This window comes from Leguminivora glycinivorella, chromosome 14 (assembly GCF_023078275.1).
Source record: "Leguminivora glycinivorella isolate SPB_JAAS2020 chromosome 14, LegGlyc_1.1, whole genome shotgun sequence".
Taxonomy (NCBI): Eukaryota; Metazoa; Arthropoda; class Insecta; order Lepidoptera; family Tortricidae; genus Leguminivora; species Leguminivora glycinivorella.
The window spans coordinates 5,577,404-5,603,603 of NC_062984.1; the positions used below are offsets into that span (position 1 = coordinate 5,577,404).

Sequence of the window (26,200 nt, forward strand, 5' to 3'; positions counted from 1 at the left end):
TAATTATTAGGACTATCACTTCATTTCAATGTCCCAATCTTAGTCAATCCTTTTTAGAAGAAATGAAATGAAATTTATTTGATAACAGATCGTTACATGTCAGTACTAAATAGTATATTATGTTATTATTGTGTATATATCTATGTTATAATAGACTATATGTTCTATTTTAGAAATATCTCCTACAGTCTCATCATACTCCTTTACTGTCTGTTTCTATGTCTTTCTCTCCAAGTCCCAGCCACTGCTCATTGCTCAGATATTCTCTACGGGTCACCATTCACAAAGGATTCTTCTTCTTGATATAATAATTATTACATAATTACCGATAGACATTTCAATTTTGCATTAGAAATGGAAATTACACCGCGGCCATTGCACCTCGGCGTTGACATTCAACGCTAGTCGAGGCCGGAATTGCCGGATACACGGGAACGTTTAATATGCTGTGCAAAGCTGGTATCAGACCGGTAGGGAACCCCACTAGCCGATATGCAATGCTAGCTACATTTTCAATCCATATTCATGTTTACAATATTTTTTAAAGTGCACTCATGTTTGAAGATGAGCTCGACAAGTTTGAATCCATCTCCGAGGATATTTTTCAAAGATTGACAACCCCGCCTTCACTCGTCGAATGCGACCATATTCGTGTGGTAAAGAGGTGTTGCGTAGAAGTTGTTGCTGGCTGGAGAGATGTTATTTAAGCAAAATATGCGGGTGAAACTGTCTGAGCTATTTTGGCTCTGCTCTTCGCCATGAGATACTTAAATATTAATGGACATAAATAAAGCAAACAGACAAATCAAAGCTCCATCACCAATAGACCGTTTTGCCAACCTTCCTAAGTATACAAATAAACATTTCTTGATGTCATCGCTTCGAAAAAGTGACATGAATGCTTAGACTTACATTGACCGGGATATTTTTTTTATTTTTGTCGAGCTCCCGATATTTCGACGTAGTTGCATGCATCATGATCCAGTTTTCCGTGATCATGATGCATGCAACATTTTTTTAATACTACGTCGGTGGCAAACAAGTATACGATACACCTGACCAGGTCAAAATATCGGGAACTCGACACAAATCAAAAAGGTAATCACGGTCTATATCCCGGTCAATATAAGTCTAATAATGAAAATAACCATGAATCATCCAAAACTCTCATGAATATACCTGCGAATTTTGCAATATTTATATCAATAAACACGCCAAAAATACATTACTCCGTTCGAAAACCACCGGTAGCGGCAGTAGGTTAACATTCCCATAATTTACAAAATATATGCAAAATGTCCGCAAGGCCAGTTACGTTGAAATAAAAAGTTGATTTACGATTCATGCTGTGAGTGTGAACCCAGGAGCCGTTACGATCAAACCTTATTAGCTGGATAAGTGAAAAACAAGTTTCGATTTCAAGGTTTGACCGACTGTTTTTTAAATCTACAATTTTTTACGCCTATCAATATATGTACTAAAAGTCTAGTAAAATTTAGTCTTTAATTAAATAGTTAATTTAATATTAGTTAATTTAAAGTAGTTAAAGTGGTTAACCTTTAGCGCCAACATTTTCCGTCCTATCGATGTTTTTTCTAGGATGTATCGGTTGCACTATGTTTATATTGCAATTTATATTATAACATAATAGATTCAATTACAGGTAACTGCTGGTATATTATTTTCACAACCTGACACTATTAAGTAAGTCTATTATTCTGTATTATAAGCTAATTTATGTTAAACCTTTTACGACCCTCTTCACAGAAATCTATTATAAATAATGGTTGGTTCCATGGCTGGTTCTATTTTGAGATTTAATATGAAAATAATTAAATAATTATCTATAATTACGTAGTGCGTTAAGTAAGTATTTTTGCCCATATACTTGTCTTGTTCCTCATAAATGAGCTGGTTATTTTAACATAAACATTAAGAATGCTTTTTTATTTGAGTCTGAGATAAAAGTTAATAAAGCATTTGTCACTCTTTATATTGAAGAAAAATTAAAGCCTGACTAGTAATATATGACTATTGTCAGGAGGGCGCTGTTATTCTGATGTATGGGGTGATAGTTCAGTTTAGTATGAAGAAAATAGTTCTTATGAAATTCCGCAACATGGCGCGTAAGTCACATTTCTGGTCAGGCTTTACTTGTTTAACTGAAGGAATGTTGCCAGAGATAGCGACAACTGGAGAGGGCCGTTCCAAAAAAGGTGAATTATTGAACCATCGGTAGTACGTGTATTTGACTATAATCTACTGATAAAAAACCCTTTTTGGCAAACAAAGAGCTTGGTTTGACTTTACATAGTTCCATAATTCCATATCTACTAAGCACAACTCCGACTTTATCAAAACCATCAAAAAACACGTACCTAGCTGTAACTAGAAAATCTAACATGCTGTTTTAAAATCGTGGTATTTTCAGCTTTTTGTACTTGTATTGCACACATTTCTAAATTATATTCATAATCAGAACCCACGAGATGTTTAAAACATTTTGTGCCTTTTTCTATTATCGTAACTATTTGTTTTTGCTATATCCATTTCATGTATTTATTTCATCGTCCACTTGCCGAGAAAACGTTTTAGATATGAATGCTACGTATTAAGATACTGTAATACTTAGATAAGAACATACTTACCTACATGCAATTTCAGTCCCAAGTTGTAAACGCTCGTATTAAGATTTGTATTTTATCGGCATTATTATTATCTTTTTGTAAATTCACATGTACGCGACGCGATTAAATTATTGCATCAATGTGGGTGTGTATTAGGTAACATGGAGTACAAAAGAAGGGATTTTCTTGCGGGTTTAGAAGATAAAGTAGTTTTTCTTTACACTTAGGAATATTTTTGATCTTAACCTTATGCCGATTCCGTTATAACAATCTTTTAAATGTTGATACGGTTTTGACAATTGGGTAACATGACATGACATGAGTTATGTCCGCGAAGTACGTACCGATAAAAATATGTACCTACTTGTTATAGACGTTTTTCAAATAGTTTACGTAGAGTAAAAGGATGCATTTCCAAATAACATCATCGAGTGGGTGGATATTTATATCATTTTAAACCCGTTACTCACCTTCTAACGCCCACTTACTTTGTAAAGTCCGTTATTAATTGAATATTAAAATATTATTCTAGTGAAGGTGGTAGTTATTCGTTGAATTGAATATTAAACTAATCTAATTAGTGTGATCTAATGAAGGTATAATAAATAGTTATTTGTTATACAAGGGAGCAAAGTTGTATTTTAACCGAGTGTGGAATTGCAACACGAACTAGCGAATGGATAGGGTTGAACTACGAGCTAGCGAATGGATTCTATGGTTGAACCACGAGCGAAGCGAGAAAATAGAATCTTGAAAAGTTCAAAAATAGAATCCTGAGCGTAGAGAGTGTTGCAATACCCACGAGGTAAAATAACTCACCTCACTAAAGCGAGGAAACACGCAATAAAAACAACTGGAACATAATTGCACAGAAATAAGTCAATTTGCGTTTATTACAATTTCCACGATGCACCGACCGACACCACAAAAGTTTCAAATTAAGAATCAAGAAGTTCTATTTGGGTGCGTTCCGTTTCACGCGTTTTGAGATTGCAATGTTACTTAAGGTGCGTTCTGAATAAGTACAATGCAGTCAAATATACAATTTCCTGTACGATTTCAAGTGTTTTATGGTAAAATCATGTTATAAAATTGTTTGATTTTAATGTTTTTAGTTGGATATAATTCGATATGAGATTATTTTTACGTTCGCATTACATGATTTGTTAAGACAATTTAAGCACAGGGAGAAAATTGTCCTGTCTGGAACATGCCTTTAGAAGAAATTATAATTAAAAAAGTAACTAATGACAAGTTCGGATTTCAAATATTCTTTGCACTCTTGTGGATAAAATGCGATTTTGCTATCAGTTTTTAAAGAATAAAAAAGTTCTTTCCAAGCTAGTGAGGTGAAAACGGTTTTTATTGGTCTGGAAGGTGCAATTAAATTGGCGTGAGGTGTCAATTATATTTTATGGTTCGATAAAAGTGTGTTGAAATGGCTTACGGTTGTCAAAATATTACCACTTTAAATGTAATTGATGATGGTTTTTATTCAATAATTTATTCGGTTATAACTAGACATACATCTATTATGTTGTTTAAACAAGTATAATATGGCATATACACCGTGTTTCACTTAAACTAAAACTTAACACTAAAAACCTGAAAACAGTTTGTTCAGAATCGAGAGTAGAATCGATTGAGCTATATCTTGATGGGGGTAATATTTTTATTTAAATTAGCATTATTATTTATTAGTTATTTTTACGTGCCCATTCTATTGTAGTCGTAATACAACTTTATGTAAGTATATAGCATTGCTAGAGGTTGTTTACCTTTTTCAGTATTTAGGGGTATTAATACTGGCTGGTTACTTGGACGATTATTTTTCCGCTACGAGTTTGACGTTGTTTGTCAGTTTAATCTTAATGTTTATCATAAGTCATAACAAATTGAACTCGTATCTAATTTCAACCTTGTCATTTTGAATATTGGGTTTAAATTTGCTTACTGTGATTACTTGTCCAATTTGAAGTTTACTGTGACAAAGCTTTAAAGTGTTTTAAAGTGAAATCTTAGCTGTCTATTGGTAAACCTTATGTTGTTGCAGTAACGTACACAAATAAATAGTTTTATGGTTTATGATGGTAATTAGCAATTATTTTATTGAGTGTAGAGCTAAAAGTCAAGTAGAGCTGTACAGAAAATTAAAAATTCAAATTAAAAAAAAGTAACCATCAGATTAAAAGATAAATACTCTAGATGAGTTTAAAAAACTAAAAATCAGTTGGGGTGTCTGAGGTTTTGAGTGATACCGGAAACACGTTGTACAATTTTGAAACACAAGTACTAAAAATAGTTTCAGTTAAATAAGTCTTTCATGATACTCTTTAGGCCCCACTTGCACCAACCACTTATATCGGAGTTAGTGGGCTGTCATTTGTCAAATTCCATATAAAATGGTGGGTTAACCCTCCATTTTCGTTGGTGCAAGTGGCCCTTACATGAATGGCGCCCACAGAACTAAATCTAGATTTAGTTCTGTGATGGCGCCTAACTTCCGCTCTCCGGCCTGATTCGGACACATGTGTCAAGTCTAAAATGATACTTTGTTTAAAGAGACGTCACATATCCTATTAGGATGAATATTTGACGTATTCGATGCATATCTTATTTAGATTTAATATTTGACGTATTTTTAGGATGATGGGTGATAGAGATGACTGGAAGAGGCTATAGGCATACTGCGCCGACCCCAAGTGACTGATGTAAGGGCACAGAATATATAATAGTACAAGTACAGAAGGCTCACTGCTTTGATGTTCACGAAATGCCGCCTTTTTAAATACCTACAAAATTCTTATAAAGAAACGAGCCGCACGTGCGCGGCGTCCGGTGATAGGGTTACCAATGGATCCAAACGAATTAATACTCACATAAAATTGTGTACTATTAATACTATTATATTCAAGTCTTGGGTACTTTCTAGGTATATATACTGTATTTATATATTTTTGTTCAAGTTCCAACATCACAAGCCTTATTGAACTTTTCCGTGGGACTTAATCAGTAGTAGATCTGAGTGAGAATGTCTTATGGTATTTATTTTATTCAATATGTCTATTTAACTAAGTATTATTTAGCCATTCCACACGCGGAAATCGCTTAAAAAAACCTCGCGACGTAAAGTAACAATAGAAAGTGCGAACGTGCATTCCGTGAGAACGCGCGCAACCCCTGATTAGGCCGCGAACTCGCGGCCGCCAGGATGTATTTGTAGCGCGGCGATAGAATCGCGGAGTGAGCCGCCCCTGGTAAGGGCAAGAGAATGATTATGATGTTTTGGCGTATTTTTAGTGGCGTTACTAGTGGATTAAGGATCCCGCCGTTTTCGTATAGGTACATACGGCTTAAGAAATAGTAAATACCAAACCAAAATAGATACCTACTCATGAATACTCAGCAATATACTCCCTAAAGCAAGTTAAGTATGTATTCAGCAATTTTTCTTATAAAACTAAACATCTCACGTCCTTGGCATGAGAAGCGTTAAAAACAGTATTAACGGTCCGTAGTCCGCATAAGGTCCTGCCACCCAAGTCAACCGATGTTGACGTCATAATGGTCTAAACGAGTTGTTTATTAGACTATGGATTGAGGTAAAATAGCGGATCCTAGATGTGACTGGGTGCTACCTTAGTGTGTTTTCCCAATAAGGCTGATTTGTATAGTGTATATAGAGTTTTTCATACAATACGGAGTGGCATGTCATTTGAAAGCGTGTACCTACCTCCATTTATGTTTATGAAATTTATCCATGTGATAATAAGACTCATGCCGCCACTAGATGAGTGTTTTGTCGCGGACGAGATTGCTGTAATGTCCTGTACTTATCTATTACTGTGTTGTCTTTTATCATGTCTACTAATCATTATGGGCCAATGTTGTCTTAAAATTCTTAAATAATAAATAAATGAATTAATGTAAATTCTTTTAAAAACTCAAATTTTCTTTTCCCTTCCAGAAACTGAAATCCGTGTGTTTTTGACAATACTTTTTTCAGTTTTCTTTGTTGCCAATTATTTTAATACTAAAACTACACTAAAGTTTTGCTCAACAAAGTTTGCTGCGCTAAGTTTCTCCCACACCGCTATGCACAAACTTAGTGTCTGACTTAGCAAATTGAATCCCCTCAACGTAGTTAAATATGAAATTCTAGACACAATGGCTCCTCGGAGATGTATTTACAATTTCAGCAGTGCATTAAGCCGTCACTGGGCAAACAAGATGGCGGGCTTCAAATATAAGATGTCGGCGCCGGATAACGGAAACACGGATTTCACTTTAACTTTGTCTGGGTATTTTAGGGTTTGAAGTTTGTGTCTATCAGAAACTATTAACACGTTCACTGTCCCGCTCTGAATCGTAAACCTTGAGGCTTTGAGATAAGACTTGCCGTGACGCATAATGTGAATTGTGAACGCACTTGACAGTGAACGAAATAATACAGAATGGTGAAAGAAAAAATCAACTCAGACAGGCCTTTTATGGTACCCTCAAACGCGTTGTTCCAGATCTGTCTTAGAGACGTCTTAACTTTAAGGGGGCTTCCATGAATCACGACATACGGTTTTTTGTAGGCACATTTTTGATAATGGCGTTCTAGGGGTTAAACTAGGTACTGAATACAAACGATTGTTAGGACGAACAAGATGTATTCGTGTGCAAAGTTAAACAGCACCGGGGACAGAGGCGTCTTCTTACGTCCTGTACATTACCTACATTACGTAGGTATGCTGTACGTGAGTTAATAAGCTTTCTAATATCATGGAAAGAGCTCAAGAAAGAAGGATCAATTAACTGAAATATAAAGATAAATAACAATAGCGAATTGCATCCTCGCTTTTCTTACTGAATGGCGAACGATTAAAATCGCATCCTACGTGATCAGGATTTGTCTACAGTTGGACAGGGTGCTTTCTTGACCACCCATGTCTTGGCAACAATCCAGCCAGCCAATTTACTTTAAACGACATAAATAAGGGTCTAACGAATCTGTGTACCTATTTCAATCGATGAAATTGAGTTTCAGGATAGCTCAAATATTCTCGACATTTTCTGAATGCGGCGTTCCATTTCATAATTACAGAAGCACTCAAATTTGCATAAATTGTATAAATATTATTATGCAAATTGCGGAAAAATTTTCAAAATAACTCTCGAAAAGTTTTGAAAATTTTACAGATACTTATAAAGATAAGAAATTCTCTTTTTATGTATTAGAAGTAAATACGTTATACCCATACAAAAATTAACTAGTTTTCCTACGTAGAAAAATTTAAACTTTTGATTTGAAACTTTTTACGTGATGAAACAGTTGTGTTTTTGATAAATATCCTCCTTTATTTTGAAGATATTTACATTACGACACAAGTGCGGAAAAGAGGAAATTTGAAACAAGTGACGATAAATTAAAACACGACCGAAGGGAGGTATTCTTTGTACCTAACCTAATATAAAATTGCACTTACTGCACTGTAAAATAATGTAAATAAAGTGTTTATCAGGTTGTGTTATTTCAACCAAATTCAAACAGTCTATTAAAGATTATCATAAAACGTCCATACCTACATCGTTATTAATTATAATTATTATACTAGCGTATTGTCGTTCTCGTATCAGCCATCGCTCATTCTCGGTGCATCTAAATTGCATCTCGGCGCGTCTGATCGCCACGATTAATTACTGTAAGTGCTTCCGTAAAACGGCAGCTTGACAGATATTGACAGCGCCCGCTGCCGGGCACGGTCAAGGTCGTAAAAGAGGACTCCACAGCGCTTTCACACTATCCGATCCGATATCGGATGTAGCACCGATATTAACCTTTCATTGAACGCTTTGTCACTCGCGTCAAAACGTGGCCTATGCGCCAATAACTCTACTGGTAAATAACGAAAATAAACGTTATCATCAGCAGGACAATTGCTTTGACAGCGTCCACCATAGCAACTTTAAAGCTCGGCCACACATGCGCGTTTTGAAAGCGTAGGCGGAGCGTTAGCGGAGCGCATTGATAGCGGTGCGCCGGACGAACGCTGGCGTTGCGCCCAGCGGACGCCGGCGGGAACTAACGATCGTGGATTGCAAGCGGAATGCGCGCGGATTGCGAGCGGAACGCCAGCGTTCGTCCGGCGCACAGCTATCATTGCGCTCCACTAACGCTACGCTATCAAAATCCTTTGTGTGGCGGAGGCTTTAAGTAGTGGTTTAATAACGCTAATGCGTGGTAGGCACGACAGCACACACGACGCCTTTAGGCGTTCTTAGTGGTCAAAGGTTTAAAGATACCATCTTTTACGTCAGCCTTAAATACATTCGTCCTAGCTCCGTACATCCGATATCGGATCGAATAATATGAAAACGCTCTAAGTCTGTCGAACGATAACGGCCTTTCTGTTTTTGGTGTCTCCGGCGCAATAACGTTTTACTTGTATGTAGGTTTTTTTCAGGTTTTTTCTGCTAGTACCAACCAGCCGGCGTATCATGCTTCCAATTTTATCACTTGTCCACGAGGATAAGACAACTGTCACTCTCACACTGACATACTTGCCAAAGCGTGACGGATGCTTTATCCACGTGGATAAATGATAAAATTGGAATCATAATACGCCGGCAGTACAGGCCGACATCGATTTTTTTTATCTACTAATCATCAGAAACACAACACTATCTAGTGAGTAGGGTCTAGTATCATTTGGCTGTCGTTCTCTGACAACCGTAACATATAATATAAACATATCTACCGGGTGCACATCAAACCCAGTTTTTCTTTTGTTCTCATTTGATATTGGTCACGAAGTGAGGCGAACCAACCATTCGAATGTGTGTTGATCAAAACTTTGATGACACAACAAAACTTTGATCTGCGATATTAGCTTTACTTTACCATAATTGACCAATAATCCATCCTTGTGAAACTATGGAGGGTTCTAAACGTAAGTTTGGCAAGTGGCTTTTGTGGATTCATACATTTCTTACCATGAACTTGTAATGGGAAGATATATGCAATGTAAAGCTATTTTCTTGATGACTGTTAGAGATGTGTTTAGTACTTGCCGAGTGATGAAACCTGTTCTAAGTATTTTATAGCCTTACTCATTGCCGGTACTCTGGTTCTGTAAAGCTTATGTCTTATAACATAATATTTTGCATTGCTTTGAAGATCGTACAAGTTCTCAAAATCGTAAAAATATGTTTCCAATAGGTAAGTGTTGCTTTTGTGAAATTTAGGGGTTGTTATAAAATACGGAATATTAATTAACATTCTCAGTCCCAATTTAATTTCAAAAGAACAAAAGAAATTCGAATTTTGAACGCTATTTAATCAAAGAAGGTTCTAAATTAAACATTGCTCTAGTGATATAATATGAATTGAAGACAATACCTGCTTGAAAAGTCGGAAAAAACCAGCCAGTATAATAAATCTATCGTCTAGCGTCAACAATTGTCATTTGGACTAGAGCGGCTGGTTAATAATGCGCGTAAAACAACAATTTTCCAAGCAATCGTGATGTTATGGACCAAGTGATTAATAAGGGCATTATGTATAATGCCCGGACATTATGAATAATGCCTAGCTGTATTGGGCAAAGTGATTAATCATTGTGTAGACGCCATTTTTTATTACATTGCCCGGTCATTATGATACTGCTACGTGATCGTTGGGCAATTTGATAATAAGTTTAACAGGTTTGTTTAAACGCCATTTTTTATCATATTGCCCGGTCATTATGATAATGCTACGTGATCGCTGGGCACTTTGATAATAAGTTTTAACAAGTTTGTCTAAACGCCATTTTTTATCACATTGCCCGGTCATTATGATACTGCTACGTGATCCTTGGGCAATTTGATAATAAGTTTAACAACTTTGTCTAAACGTCATTGTTTATCACATTGCCCGGTCATTATGATAATGCTACGTGATTAACGTGATCGTTGGGCCATTTGATGGTAAGTTTAACAAGTTTGTCTAAACGCCATTTTTTATCACATTGCCCGGTCATTATGATACTGCTACGTGATCCTTGGGCAATTTGATAATAAGTTTAACAACTTTGTCTAAACGTCATTGTTTATCACATTGCCCGGTCATTATGATAATGCTACGTGATTAACGTGATCGTTGGGCCATTTGATGGTAAGTTTAACAAGTTTGTCTAAACGCCATTTTTTAACACATTGCCCAGTCATTATTATTATTATTCTCAGTATTTATTTTCAATCAGGTTTGTCCGCTATCTTGTGTGAGAGGTATATAGTGACCGACCGCGCATAGCTGTTCTTTTCTGGAATGCTGTTATGCAGCATCTCCCTGACCCGAGGAGCCTGACCCTTATGGCTAGAAGCTGGTCTGACGGACCGAAACTCTTTATTTCCCTCTCCAGACATCATCTATGGACCCTGCTTCACTAAGTCTCAAGGCGAGCTCTGCTCTGCGGCCCATGTCGGACTTTTCGTTTAACTCTAAATCATCTTTCAGAAGAGTTTTAAATGATTCACAATTAGTATCATAAGATTTATATTAACCGGGATATAAACCGTGATTACTTTTTGATTTTTATTGAAGTCCCGATACTTCGACGCAGTTTCGTGCATCATGATCACGGGAAACTGAAGACGGCGGGTGGATGTCAAAGTTGCAGCGGCGGCGCGTCCTTTGTTGTTCGATATGAAACTGCATACAGTTTCTTGAACAGATCGGCACGAAAGTCTGCTGAAGCTACGCCAATCCAGCTATTAGCTTTGCTACATGTTTTATTATTACTCTGCCCAACAAAGGATGGGCATTATGTATAATGCCCGGGCAAAGTACAGCTATTCGGTGTGTTATTATTACTTTGCCCAACAGAGGATGGGCATCATTCATAATGCCCGGGCAAAATTCAGTTATTCGGTATGTTATTGTCACTTTGCCCAACAGAGGATGGGCATTATCTATAATGCCCGGGCAAAATTCCACTATTCGATATGTTATTATCACTTTGTCCGTCAGAGGATGGGCATTATGTATAATGCCCGGGCAAAATTCAGCTGTTTGGTTTGTTAATTATCACTTTGCCCAATACAGGATGGGCATTATGTATAATGCCCGGGCAAAATTCAGCTACTCGCTGTGTTATTATTACTTTGCCCAACAGAGGATGGGCATTATGTATAATGCCCGGGCAATTTAATTATTCGAATAGTTATTATCAAACTGCCCACTCACAATGGGCATTATTCATAATGCCCGGGCATTATGTATAGTGCCCGATTTATCACTTGGTCCATAACAGTGATACCATATATCCCCATTGCAAAATCAGCAGAAAACACGTCTTTAGATCAAACGGAAGTCCCCCATTCAGGTCGTTACATGAAAGGCGACCGAGCCGGTTCGCCGCTGTTCACACACGAGCGGATTCCAAGTCACCCTGCTAATTGATTAATGAGTAAAGACCACGTGGTTGCTGTTTAACAGTATCATGGTTGCAGAGATCTGATAATTGTCGCATTGTAGTTGTACCCAATCGTACTTAATAGTACCTACTTAGGCTTAGGCCGTTTTCAAAAGAAAGGCAAAAGATCGGCCTGAGTGGAGGGCACTGCAACGTACAGCGATTTATGATGGTCACGACCCTCAGTCATGAGGTTCGACGAAGAATAAGAATATCTCTTCAGTATTGGTCCAGCCGAGCTGTTCGCCTCGGAGCTTTAATGATTGTCCTCTTGGCACAGGTATTGTAAGGTACACCATTTATCCTGGTCTTGAACTAACTGGTATCATCCAGAATTAGGTATCACGCGATTTCCCGAACTTCATCCACCCAACGACCTAACAGAGCGCTTACCAAAGATCTCAAAACGTCCGCCTTATGACTGCTTCCTAACTCGCTACCATTAAGTTATTCTACAGCTAAGTCTAAACAGAAACTAGACCGGCCTGTCAACAGCTTCTAGTAACCAGTACCCCCTGTCGACCGCAAAACTGAAATGTCGTAAGTCTTTTATAGTTGTATAGATATATAACTTTTTGGTTTGGTAACCCCCTGCTGAGCCAATTACAATGTTAACAAGGGCATAGCCATGTTTACCGCCATAAATATGTCATTGATAAAGTTTAGAGGAAGAACGAGGTGAAGGAATATATCTATAGGAAAGCATGTCTAACTTTTCAGAGTGCATATCTACTCGTATATTAATTATTTGCAAACGTGCTCGGAACGGGATAATCTCGTTCATGATAGTGCACGACGCTATGAAGAGGTCAGGGTACGGTACGTAGCCAAATGCACAAACGCTCACGATAATATCGCTTCCGTATATCTATCGCTCTTCCATACTGGCGCGACAGAGCCAGACTGCGTTTCGTTTAGCGTCAACGATTTTCAATCGGCTAGGCCTGCAGCAGACGCAAGCATTAGTTGCGTTGTGTCCGCGCAAATCCTCTTCAGCGCAATTTCAACTATGGATTCGCTCGTTAGAACGCGAATAATGTTAGCCGGCCAGATATCCCTCTGGAGATGGCAGCCGCCATGCAGTCGTCGACTTTTTGATCGCGAATGGCCCAAACACTTAAGTATACATATATGTATACATAAGTGTATACTGAGTCATGGATGTTTTCTACGTATATAAGTATTTATATATTTTTCTCAAACATGGTATGAAATATTGATGTTATGTGCCTTATAATTGGCAGCGAAGTATGACGTTGCAGGTGCGGCTAGGACGATTGATAGATAATGGAATTTCATACAAACCTTGCAGGCCAAGGCCGGCAAAGTCCTCTTTTTTAATTTCCAAACACAGATAATTGTGACATAACATCCAGGTATTTAGCCAATTAAAAAAAAAACTATAAGGGGCTTTATAGACGTGCCGACTGCAACTGGTACGGGCCCTAGACAATATTTGATTTTGGGTGCGTTTTCATACAAAAGAAATTTTTTTCGTTTTTTTTTGAATTTTTTTTTTAACTTTTTGTTTTTTTATAAGCGTATACGGGGTTTCAAAGGGGAACGAAAATTCGATTATTTTTGCGCTACTACGCACCGTTTAGTAGATACAGCCATCCAAAGTTACTATTTTCAGTAGACTTTATTTATTTCATACCATGTTTGAGAAAAGCACTATACATACCTCGGCGGGAAATGGGGTTGCCCGCCTCAGACCTATCCGGCCTCGCTTTGCTCGGCCGTCTATATGTCTTCGGCCGGCAACCCCCTTTGTCCCGGCCTCTGTAGTAATGTACTAATATATATCGTTGTCTGAGTACCCACAACACAAGCCTTCTTGAGCTTACCGTGGGCCTCAGTCAATCTGTGTAAGAATGTCCTATAATATTTATTTATTTATTTATTTATTATTTATTTATGTATTTACCTACTCATACGAAAGCTACGTGTCTCAGCGCAAGCAAACTCTTTAAATAATCAGTGATATTTATAACAGTTCCAACTCAAAGTTTTGCTGTCTGTGCTCGATCACTATACCTACATCTTTAGATGTAGCAAGTTGCAGACGCAGACTTTACAACTTCACAACAACATTCGCAGATGCAAGTTTATGCATTCAGTCCTTTTAAATGCAAACTGCAGTTCATACTATCTCCATCTCAGAGTTGCAAGGGTACCCATTACTCACGGCAAATGAAACGTCGGTACTTTAGTGTTTTATCAGATGTCCACGATTTTATGGACACCCTGCGATAGGCATTTTCAATTTTATGTACAAGACGTGTTGATGTATAAATAAGTTTTATGGTTATATTGATTGTTAGCTCAGAGACACGCCTAGTTTGAGACAATGAAAGTATGTTTATTGTGTAATTGCAATTCTGAATTTATTGTGAAGATAATAATAAACACGTGTCTTACACTTCGATGCTGTCTATATACATGGCTTCAGGTCTGAGAGGAGAAATTTGTTAAGATATTTAAAAAAAACATATATACTAGTAAAACACTAAATATCTCTATCTGGTAGACGTAACTCTACCGACTTCCCTGCCAACGAATCAGGATTCGCTCAACGTAATGCGATATTATAGCGAAAATTGCGAAAAAATGCCGTCTTTGTTAAAATGCCTCAAGGGATTAACTTTGGGGTGCTTTGAGCTTCTAAATTTTCTCAAACAAATATACCTACGAATACAAAGTTTAGCTAATAATGTAATTATTATAGTTATTTTTAATTACATTTTGTATTTTTTTTAAACAGTACGATTGCTTGTCACTTGCAGTCTGTTCGTTTTTTTCTGCTTTGCCTCATCAAAAAACCTAGCTATCAATCATTAAAATTTCTTCCATCAATTGACAAATTCCTAATTATTATTCATCGACATTAATGCACAAAATTCGTGCCACATGTCATTATTTTAGCCAGTCGTTGACAGTCGTGCTGCCATATTTCTCTCATTATCTCTCTGTGCTGATTTGATTAGATTTGTGATTGAACTGTAAGTATATTTGCTAGTTAACTTCAATTCTCTACACTTGGGACCTTGGGGTAAATATGGTAACTTGTAAATAGCCGCTAAACTATATGAGAAGTTTTGAAGCAAATCAAATTGTTTTCTAACAAAATATTTTAAATTGTATATTTAAAAAGTAGGCACACTATTTAAAATATAAACCGTAGGTAAATAAATTTCATTCAAAAAAAAAATACCAAGGATTCTCAAACTAGCGTCCTCCGTTTACCGGACGGATGCCTGAATCCCTCGCCCATCTAGTCATGGTGGCAAGGGTCGAAAATTCCAAGAATTCAACGAAGGCTTGTGGCGCCCTGAAATCTCTAAGGTGGGGGCTAGGAGGTCAAACTATACCGATCTACCTTAGGGGTTACTTACACGAGAGGAAAGAAAATAGAAAAGCGAAATCCTGGCAAATGCCGGGATAATGATAATTAGAAAAAGATATTAAATTATACATAATTAAAAAAAAGTATAGTAATGTTTGTTAAATTATGTGATGTAATCTTGTTATATTGGTGAACAATAAAGAATATTTGTATTGTATTTGTATTGTATTGTTTTCATTCGCAAACAAACACTCTAGGACGTGTGACTGTGTGTAAGGTATCCGACAGGCGCGACCCAACTCAAATTAGAACCATATTTTACACGAATACGATTTTAATCGTCGGAGTTAATACTTAATTAAATGTAAAACAATGCCGGTATTTCGTGGAATCCTTGCAGCGCGCACCGACCGTGAAATATAATAAGTACTTAATTAACCCTAACATAAAATAAATAAAAATAATAGGGGAAGTAAGTATTCTACCTAAGGTAAAGGACCCATGTAAAACTCAGTGCGTAAAAAATGTAACAAAGCCCACATTCTAAATATTCGATCATACTTTATTATTTCCAAAAATTACAATTATACTCACATTGTTTTCTTAAAAATACGTAAATTAGTTACTTAAATAAATTAAAATAGAATTTAAGTTGCAAGGAATTATTTGATTGAAGTAAATCCCCTAAACATAGAAATGTTTGTAGAGTTAAGCGCAGTCGCCGCGACGCGATGATCTTGTCTCTCAGGGGTTGTCCTTTGTCCATTGTGGTGGTGCTCGGTCGCTGATGGGATAGAGCTGCGCGATGTGATGGACATCGAGGTTGGTCTGCGGCCGCTCTCCCGGGGGGCGGCGGCGGCGGCGGCGGCGAACGGAGGGGTGAGGCGCGCGACGAGTTGCCGTCGACGAATGTAGCGGCGCACGTACAGCACTGCTAACACTGCGACAATGCCCATGACCACGTAGATTACTGTGTAATGATGAATGTCGTGGTAGTTGATTCTGTCTGATAGGGCTCCCTCGTTCTTCATATGTTCAATTTGATCTCTGATAACCTTGAAATATTTGTCGTTGTTTTCAAGAGCTGTTGATTCGCCTTGCAAGACTGGTACTGTTAGGTTTATAACGTTGTTGATGGAAGGCACGTCGAACTTAACAACGTTTGATTGTGTTTTGATTTCGTTCGAGAGTTTCTTCTGGGGAAATATAGTAAAGGCGTCTCCATTCAACACGCTATCTGTTCGAAGGGTTATGATTCCTGCCTTGTTCAAATGCTCAGCCTTGACCTCCTGTCCGCATATGATTCTCGCAGTACATTCGTCACAACAAAAGTATAGGTATGTATTCATAGTGCTTAGTTCCGTCCATATGTTTCGACAAGTGTCAGAGTCAGCTGAACACTCGTTCGACATTTGATCGGCGATGCAGAGGTGTGAGTCAGACTTTAGTTGATAAATTGGACCTTGTAGCGTACAAATGAGAGTATATGAATCGTAGTGCGAGCATTTATTTACAGTTTCATCCAACATAGGTATATACGATTCTTTTTTGATGTTTATAGCCACTTGTTTTGCTATGGGTCGTATTTTGATCATATTTTTTCCAACTTGACGTGGGATTGATATTAATCTGAAGAGTTCATACACATCTTGAAAAACTAAGGGAATCTTGATTTCGAAGATAAGGTACTGACGGGTCATTCTTGTTCGCACTTTCATTAATTGATATAGTTTGGGTAGATCTGTGTTGATGTTCTCGCAGGGTAGAGTCAAATCCTTTGGCATCTGCCCGGCTATGATGTTCAGCTCATCTTTCAACTGTTGTGGTGTCAAGAGATGCACGTTAAATTTGCCATAAATAACGTTAGCAATGGTGTCCAATAAAGTGTCTTGTATGCTCTTCAGGTTCACGAGTATGTTGTTAGCGATGATTGATGATACGGTGATTTCATTTATGTGGGTTGATTCTTGCATTTCAGTTGCCTGCTTGTTAAGGCTCTTCTCGATGTTGTTTATGTGTTGATTGAACGTTTTGTGCTGATTTTGCATTGATGTTTCAACTCTTTTCAGTAAGTTAGCTTCCGCCTCGATAACCGAAGTTTGATTCCTCCATAATTGTGCTAAATGTTTCTCATTAGCTCTGGTCAGGTCGATGTCCTTCTGATATTGTTCGGCAAACTGTTCATCGAGCACGCCGAACAGGCTGTGAGCGACGTTACCGACGCCGTTGAAGAAGGCCCTTCTCTGTCGTGGGGACTCGACGCGTTGACCGAGTAGCATGCTGTCGTAGTATTTTAGTTCCGAAAAGGCGTGGCGCAGTTGAGTTAGGACGATGTTACACTGTTGTTTATTTTCGAGGGCGTGACACATATTTTCCAAGTGTCTGATGTATTTGGAAAATAGTTCTGATCCTTCCCAGTACGGATTGATGTCATAATAAACTACAAGTTTCCACTCGTCTCGGGCCAGCTTCATGTTCGTTATTTTATCAAAATAAAGACCTTGTCCCTCTTTGAAATGTGACACGCTATGATTGCATTGTGCCGGTGATATAATTAACATAAACAGCATAAGCGCCATAGTGATGTAATTGATGAGTTTTGATCTTGTTTTCCTTTGTTTTGTTTGTTTTGCTGGGGGCGTGACCGACGAGGGCAACGTGTCTTCTTTCTGTACTTCTTTGGTTGATGATGATGATTCGTTTTCTGATACTGGCAGTTTAGACAGTTTGATAATGGGCCTTTTGATTATTGAATTTTTTGTCTTCACTGAGGCGACACGGACAAGTCCATCCTTTCCTTCGTGGACTTCTGATACCCTGCCAAGGGCCCACTTGCCAGCAGGTAAGTTTGCGTCGTGGATGATTACGACGTCGCCGATCTCAATGTTTGGCTTGAGTTGTGTCCATTTACAGCGTGATTGTAGCTGACACAGGTATTCAGTTTGCCATTTCTTCCATATATCTTGGAATATTTTCTGTGTTAGGCGCCACCGAGTGCGTTCGTCCCTTTCTGTTTCAACGATGTGGAGAGTCGGCCCGCTCGATAAAAAGTGTGCCGGCGTGATGTAATCCAAATCGTCAGGGTCTTCGGTCAATGCGCACAGGGGACGTGCGTTTAAACAACCTTCTATCTGTGCCAATAGAGTCGAAAATTCTTCGAAGGTTAGATGTTGTTCTCCCAGCACTCGGTGAAGATGATGTTTGAGACTCTTCACCGCTGATTCCCACAGGCCTCCTGCGCTGGGCCAAGAAGGAGCGTTGAAGTGCCAGCTGATGTTCATATCGCTGATGGCGTTGAAGAATGATTCATCAAGCGAAGCAGTGATCTCTTCATATTCTCTTCTGATTGCTTTGTTGGCTTTAGTTAAATTTGTGCCATTGTCACTGAAGATGTGACGTGGTGCTCCACGCCGGGCGGACATCCTCCGTAGAGCGGCCAGAAATGATTCCGAGCTTAGGTCTGAAACTAGCTCTAAGTGCACTGCCTTTGTCGCCATGCAAACAAACACAGCAATGTAGCCTTTAGTCGTTTTGATGCCGCGACCTTTGCTTGCCTTCACTGATACGTATCCCGTATAGTCAACACCGGTGTTAAAAAACGGCCTTGATGGATTTGATCTCGACTCAGGTAAGTCTCCCATGAGTTGTGATTGCTTTGGGGTTTCTGCTTGAGGCATGTTATGCAACGACGGAGGCGATTTTTTGTAGCTCTATTACCTCCTATGATCCAGACTGATTCTCTTAGCTTCGAGTGAGTGAGTTTGGCAGTTCCGTGCAAAGTAGCTTTATGTGCTTGATCTATAAGCAACTCGGTCAAACGACCTCTATGTGGAATGATAAGAGGATGCTTCATTTCCCAGCTGATGTGTGCGTTGTGAAGGCGTCCTCGAACGCGTAGCATTCCATTTTGATCCAGGAAAGGTCTTAATTTCACAATATTGCTTTTTAAATGCACTGATTGATTTGTTTTCAAATTTATTATTTCATTTGAAAACTCTCTTTCTTGCACGTACTTGATGATTCTATTTTTAGCTGTGTTTAACTCGTCAGCTGTTAGGTAACTCGAGCTTTGCTGACGCCGCGAAGCCACTCGTAGTATCCAGGCGAGTACGCGGGTGCAATGAGTCATGTTGCTATGCTTACATATTAATTCATTGATAATATCGCCGTCTGTTTGTTGACATGTTACCGCGTGGCTTTGTTTTGATATTTTAACCTCTTGATCCGTAGTGAACGTGGGCCTTTCTTGATTTTCACTGTATGATGACAGCCAGTTTGGTCCATTCCACCAAAGATGGTGTTTTAATAACTGCTGGGCCGTGATTCCGCGACTAGCGCAGTCGGCCGGGTTTTCTTCGGACTTGACGTAGTTCCAACAAGTCGGTGGTATGATTTTTGTAATTTTCGTAACTCGGTTAGCTATAAATGGCTTCCACTTGCTAGGTTCGCCGTTTAGCCAGCCCAAAACTGCTGTACTGTCAGACCAGCAGACCATTTTGATTTGGTTTTCTGACAGAGATAGCTTGACCTTCTCCATGAGGGCTGATAGAAGTAGAGCTGAACACAGTTCTAGTCTCGGCAAGGACACAGCTTTTTTCGACGGTACAAGTCTTGATTTTGCTGCTATCAGTACCGGCGGCGGCGGCGTTGCTTTTTTGTCGTCGGTGGAGATAACACGGCAGTAGATTGCGCATGCGTATGCTTTAGTTGATGAGTAACAATAACCGTGTAGTTCGATTTCTTGATTCTTGCAGGTATTTAGCCAACGCGGGATTTTGATATCTTTGATAACTTGGAGGTCTTGTGAAATTGTGAACCATTCTTTCTTGATATTTTGGGGTATTTGATCGTTCCATCCGATGTCATTTGATATGACATTTTGAAACAGTAACTTCAGTTTCGTGGTTACTGGTGACAGCCATCCCAGAGGGTCAAATACTTGTGCTATATTTGACAGCAACTCTCTCTTCGTCATTGTGATTGATGTTTGAGTTGGGAGTGGTGCAATTTTTAGTTGGAAACTGAATACATCTTCCTGAGGATGCCAGCGTAGACCCAGCGTTTTCGTTGTTTCTTGATCTTTAAATTCGAACGTTTCTTGCTGATCTTGAGCCTTACTAGCTCCTTGCAGTAGTTCGGGCGTGTTTGATGCCCATTTGCGAAGATTAAACCCTCCTGATTGTAATAAATTGATCAAATCTTGTTTCATTTTCTTCGCTGATTCGAGATCGTGACAGCCGTGTAGCAGGTCATCCATGTAAAAACTCTCTTCAACGACTTTAGCCGCTTGAGGATAGTTGTGGCGTTCGTCGTTGGCCAGCTGTCTTAAAGTCATCATAGCTAACCATGGAGCAGCCTTGGTGCCATATGTTGTTGTTGTTAGAGCGTATTCACGGAACCTTTGATGTTCATTGTCTCTCCATATGATTTTCTGATATTTTTGATCTTGAATGTTCATACCAATCATTCTAAACATTTTTTCAATGTCTGCCACGTACGCCACCTTATATTGTCTCCACTTGATGATGAGTGACAATAAGTCGTGTTGTAAATTGGGTCCGCTGTACATGATGTCGTTCAGACTTGTCCCATTTGACGTTTTGGCAGACGCATTGAAGACCACCCTATGAGATGTAGTTGCTGACTCAGGTCTTTTCACGCAATGATGTGGCAAAAAGCACTCCTGTGTCGAGTTGGGTGGCCCGTCGACTTCGTCTGTACATTCGCGCATGTGGCCTAAACTAATGTATTCTTGTATAAACTTCTTGTACTCCTTTTCGATATTGTGATCCTTTCGAAACTTCATCTCGAGTTGCCTGAACTGTGATATGGCTATGTTCTTTGAGTATCCAAGCGCGTCTTCCTTCTCTGGCTTCAACGGCAACCGAACGACATATCTTCCGTCCTCTTGTCGAAAAGTAGTTTTGCGGTAGAAGTCTACACAATGTTGATCTTCTGATGACAAATTTGATGTTTCATTGATGTCTTCAATGGTCCAAAAGCGCGAAATATCACTCATGTTGTTGACGATAGTGCAGCATTGTTGATACGATGGCAATGGGACCTTTCCGTTAATGATATACCCGAGTTTCGTTTTCTGGGCTACGGGGAGGTCATCGTCTTTTACTATGGTTCCATTCTGGACGAATTTGGCGTAGATTTCTGTTCCTAATATGATATCAATCTGTCGGCTGATGTTGTAATCCGGATCTGCCAGTGGTAGTCCTCTTAAATATGACAAATCGGGCTTGACGAAGGTTTGATTCGGCAGTGGCAGAGTGAGTTTATTCATGATAAATAACTCTGCGTCAAATTGAAAGTCACAATGCAGTGATGACAAAGTGACGTTTATAACGCCGTTACAGGAGTTTCCATTAATTCCCAGGCCGTACATAGTGTCATCACAGCTTTCCCGGGGTATTTGGAGAAGTTGAGCCGCAGCCTCCGTGATCAATGACATCTGTGCTCCAGGATCAATAAACGCCCTCAAAGTGTGATACTTTCCATCTACTGCCCTTACTTTGATGAGGGCGGTAGGTAATAAAACTTCTATATTTTTTCTACATTCTTGCGTAATACTTGCAACAGTTTTGCGCTTATTAAGTGGATCGGAAGTCTCTTGTTTCTGACTGTAGGCATCATGCACGAGCGTGTTATGTCGTTCATGACACGTGCGGCATCGACTCGTTGAAAAACATTCCTTATCGTAATGATTATAAAGGCAATTTTTGCATAGATTCAATCTTGCAATAGTGCTTCGTTTGCTTTCTGGTCTTGCACTTTGAAATGTTTCGCAATTAAATATGCCATGATTTTTATTACAAACCGGGCAATGTTTTCTTTGATAATAACTTGATTTAACATCATTTGATTTATTTTGTGATAATGATGAATCTTTTATGCCCATAAATGATTTGTAATAAGGTTTTCTTGGTGCTTCTGATTGATGAGATGTTTTTGGTGTATCCAACTTGCGGCGGCTCGCTTCATATGATGTAAATTTCATTTCTAGAAAATCTAGGAAGTCCTTTAAGGTCGGCAAGTCACGTGGGTTCTTCAATGATTCGACGTACTCCGTATGACTTTCCGGGTCCAATTTTTGTGATAGAATATGGACGATAAGGGGATCCCATGACACGATGTCCACGCCTAGGTTCCTGATGGCGTTTAGGCACTCGTTGGTGGTGTCATGTAGGCGCTTGATTTGTTGATATGATTGTTGTTGCATTGTTGATAGCGAAAGCAGGTTGTTGAGGTGTGCGGTGAAAATTAGTTTCGTGTTGTTGTACCTGTGATTTAGGATATCCCAACAGGTTTCATAGTTTTCTGAGCTGATGTTCAGATGTTGAATGAGTTTTTCAGCTTCACCTTTAACCTTATTTTTCAAAAATTGCATCTTCTGTGCATTAGACATCGAGCGGTTATGATGTATGGCTTCATTAAATAAATCCTTGAATGAAACCCACTGTTGATAGTTTCCACTAAAGGGTGGGATGTCCATGACGGGGGTTGATTTTTCACGGTGGACCATGGACCATATTTTGGAATTGATAGATTTTTTCATATCGAGGAATTTCTTCTCATATTTGCAAAACGTTTGATTATAAGTTTCGTCGTCTTCGAAAAGTTCACTGTCGATGTCCCAGTGAAGAGTGTCAATAGTTGTCCAACGAGACTGAACTGATTTAAGTAAATCTTCCAATTCCCACTTTTCATTTACTGTGGAGAGGTCGATGTAGTGTAGAGTACGTGCGAAGGCCTTGAAGTTGCTCTGTTGCTTTCTCATCTTTTCTGACAACTTGGCAGCATCGACGCTTGGTTTTTCGGTGATATTGAAAATAGGTGCAATTGCGAAAGCAGAATTGATTGTAGCCTGGGTGGCCGACCTTTCTTGATCTACAGATTGATGGGTAGGGACGGCGCGGCTTTGAAGATCCGATGGCCCAGGTTGATTTTCTTCATTTTTGGTTCTTTCTTCAGCCCAGTTGGGCATCTCTGACGAAGGGAGTGGTGAACGTTCTGTTGGTTTTGGTGAGATTGGTCTCGGTCTCGGTGATAAGGCAGCCTTTTGAACTGTATCCAAATGATCAAGCAATACAGACCGAGCTGATTCGTAGAAGGATTTGGTTTTGATGTATGCTGACTGACACATTGGCCCGTGGGTTTGTAACTATTCTCAGGCAATGCAAGCACTGCTCAATTGTTCCTCAAGTGCCTACTAAGCCAGAAACTAGAAATCGACAGTCCCGTACCAATGAACCATAAAAGGGCCAAGATTCGCACGATCTTCGGAATTCACAAAATCATGATAAAAATGGCGCAAATCGCGTGAACACTGGGCTCTGTTATTCGCCCCACTTCTCCGTGCTATGACAGTTGGCCATTGTGGAAATGCTGATGAATACATTAACTTTGACACTATTGGCAGTAGACCGTGCTATCTATCGGTTTTTGCATATGCGGTATTCAGCGCAGCTAAGAATAGAATAGATTTTCTATTGAATATACGGATTGGTGTTAGTTTACATTTTATGGTAAAACTGTGTAGCCCGCAAATTCGTCTGCGTGAACGGACAGTGAGTAAATAAGTACTACTGTATTAAATTTCCAATAACTTTGTCACCTCATTAGTGATAATAACGATGTACAGTGAGCTGCAAACTTGCATGGAGATATTATGAATGAATTCATTGATAAATTCACCAAGCACTTTTGCAGCAGTACAATCTGCTGCAAAAGTGCTCGTGCTGCGCTATAAAAACTATCGTATATTTTTTCTCAGGTGTCTCAGGACTTATCGGCTATCGGTTTAAGACGTAACCGACAACTTTTGATAGAAAAGTAGACCCCCTTTCATACAAATTTATATGCAGGGGGGTCTACTTTTCTCTGCATCTGACTGTACATATTTGCTAATTGAGTACCTATATCAAACAAATTTGTATGCACGGGGATCTACTTTTCTCTGCAGCTGACTGTACCTACATGGAAACTTACATTTCATCGTGCTTTTAATACTTATTTTGTTAAAAGGAAATTTCATAAAAACTGGCCATATAATGAGATAACCAGATAATTTCGTATCCTATTTAGATCCCTTTAAAATTACACATTTTTTTATAAAACAGGTACCTACTTAAATGGCTTAATGACTAATTATCGTTGAACGTTGCTAAACATTATCGCTGCATGGTCCATCCATGCAATTTATGAAGAACACTAATTGCACTATTTTATGAACTGAAGCCATAACACTTAACTAAAATATATTTCATCGTACTCAGGTAGTTTCCTTAAGTTTAAGTGTGCTGGAAATAATTAAGACGCTACAGGAGCGAAAATGCTAAAATGGAAAGGAGCTCCCCTTTCAATTTGGGAATTTTAGTTAAATAAGAATATCAAAAAAATCAGAACGGTCTGAAACAAAAATAATAATACTCTGTGTTGAAAAAAATATTGCTCTTTCTTCAAAACCCAGGGAGGAAATAGTCGAGAGCGTTTGTATGGAGAATTGACCCCTCCTGTATCGTCTTAAGTGACATTTTTTTGTTTTTGTAACTGACATCTTTCCTATAGCCATTTAGGCATTTAAAAACAATTTTTAACGCCTGTTCTAGTTATAACAAGATAGTTACCATTTTTCGTTGCTCTAGGCTCAAATAAGAAAACATACATATTACATACATAGGTACATATCATATAGGTACTTAATACAGATACAGAAATGGCTTTTCTGCAACATGGGTTTGACTTGACCCTCCTAGTCAACATGTCATGTTGGGAGCTTGGGAGAAAATCAATTGGGAAAAGACCTTGGGGCTCCACACGGTTTTCATCGATGTTTGACAAGTTTTGAGTTGAAACTACTATATGTGCACTACAGATAGAATTGTAATACCAACGGCCATCGGTTCTTCAATCTTTTATCTCTGTAAGAGCTTTATTTTGGAAAAATAGTGAAGGGTGTGACATACATTAAATCGACATGTTTGGATTTACCTTTGACTTTTCTAAAATTTCAAGAATGATTTAAATTTTAAAATAATTACAACAAAAGTTATGATCAAAAAACCAGTTTTAGATTCTAAAATTGTTTAATTTCATGCCAAGAACACAGAAATAATGAGCTGTAATGGAATAATGAGATACTATTTTGTTTAAAGACGATGCTGTTAATATGATAGGTTTTAGGTTAACTATCATAATATCAATGGATTCAAATCGAAGGTCATTGGGGCAGGGAATGCCCTTAACAAGATGTAAAGTGGTAAAATAGTTCAAAGGAGTGTGAAGTGTGATTTGATTCTAATCTAGCTGATATAGCATTACATACGTGCACGTTCGCTTCCACCCACAGAAGGGTTCAGACAGTGAATAAGGGGAAGAGAATTCCGGTTCTCATTACATAATCTTTGATTAATTAAAAACTACCTTGCAATTTACTTTATAAAGGGACGCGAATGTTTAATAAAAATACCTAGGTATCCAATTATGCATTTGATAACTAATGTTAGAAGATGCTTCTTAAATATCCATTATTTTTAGTGATAACAGTTGATAATTATTTTATAAGTATTATAACACTGCAGTTTCCGAGTAACCGTACATAGAGGTATAACGTTTTAATTGTATATAAAATTGGTTTACTTTTCTACTTTTAGTTTTAATTACCTAATTAGAAAATCAAGAAAGTTTCGACATATGACTGATTGACTTCAGAAATCAATATTCATAACATGAAGAATTTCGTGCGAGATTACAAGCATCTATTTTCTCCGTAAATC

The 26,200-nt window shown here is 38.5% G+C and overlaps 1 protein-coding gene across 1 annotated transcript in view; it reads right to left on the bottom strand.

The window, feature by feature from the left end:
- The window catches only part of LOC125233219, a 94,678-nt gene that overhangs the window by 67,857 nt on the left and 621 nt on the right, over positions 1-26,200 (bottom strand). The window lies entirely within an intron of this gene.